The sequence below is a fragment of the Mustela erminea genome, chromosome 19 (assembly GCF_009829155.1).
Source record: "Mustela erminea isolate mMusErm1 chromosome 19, mMusErm1.Pri, whole genome shotgun sequence".
Classification (NCBI taxonomy): domain Eukaryota; kingdom Metazoa; phylum Chordata; class Mammalia; order Carnivora; family Mustelidae; genus Mustela; species Mustela erminea.
In genome coordinates, this window is record NC_045632.1 from 24540770 (window position 1) to 24548563 (window position 7794).

General features: G+C 36.6%; 1 pseudogene; it reads right to left on the reverse strand.

The window, feature by feature from the left end:
• Positions 1-645: 645 nt before the first annotated feature.
• LOC116578852 lies at positions 646-2425 on the reverse strand (annotated as a pseudogene).
• Positions 2426-7794: the final 5369 nt, after the last annotated feature.

Consider the following 7794-nt stretch of genomic DNA (forward strand, 5'->3'; position numbering starts at 1 on the left):
AAAGTCCTGATTTTGTGCTCTGTTGCTCTGCCACTTACCAGGAGCTGGCCCCTTCCCCCACAGTCTATCTTCCCATCGTTTTGTATTCACTTCTCTGCCAGTCCTACCTTTCAGAAAGTGGTTGATTTTCTGTTTCTAGAATTGTTGTTCTTCTTCTCTTCAATCTCCCATTGGATTTGTGTGTGTTTGCAATCTTTAGGTAAGCTATCTAGCTGATCTCCTGCTACCTGAAGTAGTCTCAACCTGCTACTTCTCTGCCATCTTGACTCCTCCAGGATCAAAAGCTCGTATTCTTGAAGCCATTGCTGAGCCACTGAATTATTCTGTAACTGCCCTATTTTTTTTTATTTTATCATTAACATAACAATTCCTGTATTGCTTAAACATTTTTTTTTCTCATAAAGCTTCTGTTTTAATGGATCTCAAAATTCTGTGACAGATTTTTGGTCAAGTTGTTTCCATTGAAAAGTACTGATTTTAAAAACTAATAACTTAAAACTGCCACACACACACACACAAAATGTTCCACAAAACATTCTCCTTTCCTTCTGAAGGTTTTACAATGCATTGTTATCACTAACTAGTCTTTTACTATTAAACTTAAATGGCTAATTGACACAAACATTTCTGAGACCATTCTTCCACCACTCATTAAGACTGGGGTGGCAGGTATTGGGGATAATATTCATTTAGCCTTCTTAGCTTTCTGGGCAGACTTGGTGACCTTGCCAGCTCCAGCTGCCTTCTTGTCCACTGCTTTGATGACACCCACAGCAACTGTCTGTCTCATGTCATGAACAGCAAAATGGCCCAGAGGAGGATAGTCAGAGAAGCTATCAACACATATAGGCTTGCCAGGAACCATATGAATGATGGCAACATCATCAGATTTCAAGAACTTAGGACCATCTTCCAGCTTTTTTCCAGAACTACAATCTATCTTTTCCTCAGCTCAGCAAACTTGCAAGCAATATAAGCTGTGTGACAATCCAGCACAGGTGCATATCCAGCACTGATTTGGCCTGCATGGTTCAGGATAATCACCTGAGTCATGAAGTTAGCTGCTTCCATTGGTGGGTCATTTTTGCTGTCACCAGCCACATTGCCACAAGGAACATCTTTAACAGATACATTCTTGACATTGAAGCCCACATTGTCCCCAGGAAGAGCCTCACTCAAAACTTCATGGCACATTTCAACAGATTTTATTTACTTCAGTTGTTACACTGACTGAAGCAAAAGTGACCAGCATGCCAGGTGCTTAAACCGTTTTTAATTGAGGTTCCAGTTTCATGTATGATCAGATGAATTCAAAAAATAGTAGTTTAATAAAATTGAACAATTTATGACTACTGGTATTTCAAAACCTAAGTATTAAACACAAATGTACATCATGAATTTTCAAGAATAAAGCACATCTAGCTTGGGATAATACTAGGTTACTGGGTTTTCTAGGCCAGTGGAAATTATTGTACTGATTTCCCAAGACATCTTAATTTCAGATATATATATACATACATATATATATATATATATATATATATATATATATAATTTTTAAAACTACAGTATAATTTAAAAAGAAATTCTCAATTTTCATAGAAAGCTTTTTATACTGAAATAATTATAACAAATTATAATTTTTAAAATGTTAACAGTTTAATTCACTTTTTAAAATTCACTTTAAAATGTAAAAAAAAACAGTATTTTAATATAAATGACATTCAATCACCAAAAATTCTTAATTTAAAATAAATGTTGGAGGAAGGTTAAGATGGTGGAGGAGTAGGGTGACCCTAAGCTTGTCTCTCCTTCCTTGAACATAGCTAGATAAATATCAAATTCTTGCTTAACATCCAAAAAATCAATCTGAGGCCTGAAAGAACAAAGCTGCATGTCTATAAGCAGAAAAAATGACCACCTCATAGAAGGTGGGAACTGTGGAGAGATCTGGAGAAGAAAGAAACCACGGGCATTCAGAAGGCAAGAACCCAGGACCTCCAAAGAGAAGAGTGAGATAAAAAGAGAGGGAAAAAAAGTGAAAACACGTGCAGCAGATTGCACAGGAAAACTCTCCCTCAAAACCATTGACTGGGGAAAAAGAGAGGATTGAAATACCAGCAGAGGACTGATTCTGAAGTTTTGAAGGTTGCACCTGACAAGCTGAGTGAGTTCCAGTGGGGAAGGAGGGCAGAGACTCAAGAGCAAGAAGCATGGTCTGAGGATCATGAGTCACATGGAAATTTGAAATAGTTCCCTTGCTTGGAGTGAGCTTGGTAGAGGTGACATTGGACTCTCCAGGGGCAAAACACCTGGCAGGTACCATTGACCTGCCCCCAGGATAGAAACAAAGACACTGGCTGAGAGCAGCAAATGTTGGCACTGGCATTGTGCTGCATAAACCATAAACTCCAGGCCACTGCATGGTCATGCAATCATTTCCTGGGAAATACTGGCATGAGCCACAGCTCAGTGAGACCCTACCCTCAGAGGATCAGTGTGGGTCCACAATACAGAAGTCTCTGAAGTTTGGGGCTTTGAAAAACAGACACGCCTGAGATAAAACACAGGAGTGCTATCCACCTGGCAGGCAGACAGTTCAGTCACAGACTGGATGAAGCTGGGTATTTAACAGAACCCTGGAACACAGGATGTGTGATTATTTCCTCATCTGTGAGGTATTACTGAGGAGTGGAGGCTTGAGCTCCCCACTCCAGAGACAAGAGAGTGGGGCAAAGCCATTTTCACCCCTCACTCACCAGTGCTGACCTAATTCTATGAAAGTGACAAACAGCACCAAGTGGAGACCAGAGTTTGTTACACCAAGCCCCACCCTCACACACACACTCTGCAGGTGCATCTCCACTAGGGCAAGCCCACCTGAGAATCAGAAAATCAGGTCCAATCTGCAGAATATGAACATAAACCCCTTACCCATACCAACTCTACTGACCATAGAGAGCTGCAAAGTTTCAGCAGCACTGGGAAAAAAAACCCAAACAAAACAACTACCTTCCTTTGTTGGGAGGGGGGACAGAGAGAAATACAGAAAAGTAATTTCTTATTTTATTTTTTTTATTTAAAAAATTTTTCATCTTATTTATTTTTTGTTATTTATTTTTTGGATCAAGCTTCTCTTAACAAGTGGACCAAAACACACATAGGATCTACCTTACTTCTTTTTTTATTTTTCATTTTTTAATTTATTTTTTATGATTTACTTTTTAATATATATTTCTTGACCTCCAAAATGACATGAATTCACCCCAAAAGTAAGAACAGGAAGAAGTCATGCCCAGGGATTTAATCAATACAGATATAAGTAACATGTCTGGACCAGAATTTAAAACAACAATTATAAGGATAATAGCTGAACTTGAAAAACAACATAGAAGACACAAAAGAATCCCTTACTGTAGAGATAAAAGAACACAAAACTAGTCAGGCCAAATTAAAAGTGTTACAGTCGAGATGCAAAATTGAATGGATGCAATGACAACAAGGATGGACAAGCAGAAGTGTAAATAAGTGAAGGAGAAGATAAAATTATGGAAAATATTATGAAGCTGCAAAAAAAAAAAAAAAAGGTAAAAAGTTATCAGATCACAAATGTGTGCTTAGGGAAATAAATGACTCCTTAAAGTGTAAAACTATTTCTATCCTATGAGTGCCAGAGAAAAAAAGAAAGGAAAAGGACCAGGTTTAACTGAGAAAATTATAGCTGAAAACCTTCCTAATCTGGGGAAGGAAATACACATTGAAACCCAAGAAGCACAGAGAACTCCCATTAAATTCAACAAAATCCAGCCATCACCAAGACATACTATAACCAGATTCACAAAATACACAAACAAGGAAAGAATCCTGAAAGCAGAAAAGGGGAAAATGTCCTTAACCTGCAAGGGAAGACTGCTAAGGTTGGACAAGCTGTGGACAGCAGATTTGTCCACAGAAACGTGACAGGCCAGAAGAGAGGAATAAGATGTATTCCACATGCTGAATGGGAAAAATATGCAGCCAAGAATACTTTCTCCAGCAAGGTTGTCATTCTGAATGGAAGGATTTTCCCAGACAACAAAAACTAAAGAAATTCATGACCACTAAGTCAGCCCTGCAAGAAATATGGAAGGGGATTCTGGGTAGGGGAAAAAAAGAACAAAAACAACAAAGACTAGGAACGATCAGAGAACATCACCAGAAACACCAACATTACAGGAAACACAATGGCACTAAATTCATATCTACCAATAACTAATCTGAATGTTAGATGGACTAAGTGCTCAAATTAAAAGACACAGGGCACCAGAATGGCTTAAAGACAACAAAAACAAACAAACAAAAACAAGAACCATCTATGTGCTGCTTACAAGAGACTCATTTCAGACCTAAAGAAACTTGCAGATTGAAAGTGAGGGAATAGAGAACTATCTATCATGTAAATGACTGTGACAAGAAAGCTGGAGTAGCCATGTTTATATCAGACAAACTAGATTTTAACCTACAAATTGTAAAAAAAGAGATGAAGAAGGGCATTATGTCATAATTAAGGGGTTTATTCATCAAGAAGACCTAATAATTGTAAATATTTATGCCTCCAACTTGTTAGTGCCTGAATATATAATTCAATTAATAACAAACATAAAGAAACTACAATAGTAGGGGACCTTAACTGCACTTAAAACAATGGGCAGATCATCTAAGCAGAAAATCAACAAGGAAACAATGGCTTTGAATGACACACTGGATGGGTTAGACTTAACAGATGTATTCAGAACATTTCCTCCTAAAGCAGCAGGATACACATTCTTTTTGAGTGCACATGACACTGCCTCCAGAACAGATCACATACTGGGTCATAAGTCAGCCCTCAACAAGTACAGAAAGATCAAGTTCATTCCATGCATATTTTCAGACCACAATGCTATGCATCTTGAAGTGAACCAAAAGAAAAAATTGGAAAGACCACGAATATATGGAGGCTAAAGAACATCCTACTAAGGAATGAATGGGTTAACCAGGAAATTAAAGAAAAAACCCAGAAAATACATGGAAGCAAATGAAAATGAAAACACAACAGTACAAAACCTATGGGATGCAGCAAAGGCAGTCCTAAGAAGGAAGTATACTGAGTACAGGGGTACCTCACGAAGCAAGAAAAGTCTCAAACACACAACCTAATCTTATACTTAAAGGAGCTAGAGAAGGAACAGCAAATAAGCTGAAAGCCACCAGAAGAAAGGAAATAATAAAGCACAGAGCAGAAATAAATGATATAGGAACAAATAAACAAAAGAGCACAGTAGAACAGATAGACAAAATTGAAAGAATCACTAAAATTGCTAAAGTCCTAGCCAGACTTATCAAAAAGAAGAGAAAGAACCCAAATACATAAAGTCATGAATGAAAGAGGAGAGATCACAACCAACACCACAGAAATACAAACAGTTATAAGAGGATATTAAGAAAAATTATATGTCAATGAACTGGGAAGTCTGGAAGAAATGAACAAATTCCTAGAAACAAATTTGTTCCTCTATCATATATGTGAGACCCTATTTACTAAGTACTGTGTACTTAGTACAGAACTAAGAGGAACAGAACTTAATACAGAACTAAGAGGAACAAATTCCTACAAACTACCAAAACTGAAACATGAAGAAATAGAAAATGTGAACAGTTCCACAACCAAAAAAGAAAATGAATCAGTAATCAAAAATATCCCAGTGAACAAAAGTCCTGGACCAGATGGCTTCTCAGAAGAATTCTACCAGACATTTATTATTATTATTATTTATTATTATTATTATTATTATTATTATTATTATTATTATTATTATTTTACATGGGGAAAAATATGTAAGCCTGCTTCTTTTTTTAATTTAATTTTATTTTTTCAGTGTTCCAAGATTCATTGTCTATATACCACACCCAGTGATTCATGCAATATGTGCCCTCAGACATTTAAAGAAGAGTTAATACTTATTCTTCTCCAACTCTTGCAAAAAAATAAAAATGGAAGGAAATCTTCCAAACTCATTCTATGTGGTCAACATCACTACTTTGATTCAAAAACGAGACAAAAACCCCAAAAAAGGAGAAGTACAGACTGATATCCTTGATCAACATAGATGCAAAAATTCTCAACAAAACACTAGCAAATCAAATCCAACAGTACATTACAAGAGTTCCTCATCAGGATCAAGTAGAATTTATTCCTGGGCTGCAGGGGTGTTTCACTATTTGCAAATCAATCAGTGGGATACACCACATTAATAAAAGAAAGGGTAAGAAACATACAATCCTCTCGCTAGACACAGAAAAAGCATTTGAAACTAATGAGGTACAATATGGTGGTTAACCAAATATAAATTTAAAAAAAAAGAAATTTCAGGAGAAACTCCATGTGATATCAACTAATTCAGAAAAAGGAAAAAAAAGAAAAAGCATCTGGCAAAATATATCATTCATTCTGGATTAAAAAAAAAAAATCCTCAACAAAGTAGGAATAGGTGAAAAATACCTTGACATCATAAGCAAATATCCTCTTCAGTGGGGGAAAACTGAGACCTTTACCCAATGGTCAGGAATAAGACAGGGACATCCACTCTCACCATCACTATTTAACATAGTACTGGAAGTCTTAGTCTCAGCAACCAAACAAAGAAAAATAAGACATCCAAGTCAGCAAGAAAGAAGACAATTTTTCACTATTTCACAAGATACTCTATGTAGAAAACTCACAAAGCTCCACCAGAAAATTGCTAGAATAAGATAATTTATCAGTCACAGGATATAAAATCAATGTGCAGAAATCTGTTGCATTTCTATACACCAATAATGAGGCAGCAAAAAAAGAAATCAAGGAATTGGTCCTATCTGTAATTTCATCAAAAACCATAAGATAGATACCTAGGAATAAAACTAATGAAAGAAGTGAAAAATCTGTACTCTAAAAACTATGAAGGAATCTGAAGAGGACATAAGGAAATGGATAGACATTTCATGTTCATGGATTGGAAGAACAACTATTGTTAAAATATCTATACTACCCAAAGCAATCTACACATTTTTTTAAGACGTTTTATTTTTTAAAATTAATTAATTAATTTTTTATTTATTTTCAGCATAACAGTATTCATTATTTTTTCACCACACCCAGTGCTCCATGCAATCCGTGTCCTCCCTAAGACCCACCACCTGGTTCCCCCAACCTCCCACCCACCCGCCACTTCAAACCCCTCAGATTGTTTTTCAGAGTCCATAGTTTTTCATGGTTCACCTCCCCTTCCAATTTCCCCCAACTCCCTTCTCCTCTCTAACTCCCCATGTCCTCCATGCTATTTGTTATGCTCCACAAATAAGTGAAACCATATAATAATTGACTCTTTCTGCTTGACTTAATTCACTCAGCATAATCTCTTCCAGTCCCGCCCATGTTGCTACAAAAGTTGGGTATTCATCCTTTCTGATGGAGGCATAATACTCCATAGTGTATATGGACCACATCTTCCTTATCCATTCGTCCGTTGAAGGGCATCTTGGTTCTTTCCACAGTTTGGCAACCATGGCCATTGCTCAACTCTATGGTCAAATAATCTTTGACAAAACAGGAAAAAATATACAGTGGAAAAAAGACAGTCTCTTCAATAAATATTGCTGGGAAAACTGGGCATCTATATGTAGAAGAATGAAATTCGACCATTCTCTTACACTGTACACAAAGATAAACTCAAAATGGATAAAAGACCTCAACGTGAGACAGGAATCCATCAGAATCCTAGAGGAGAACATAGG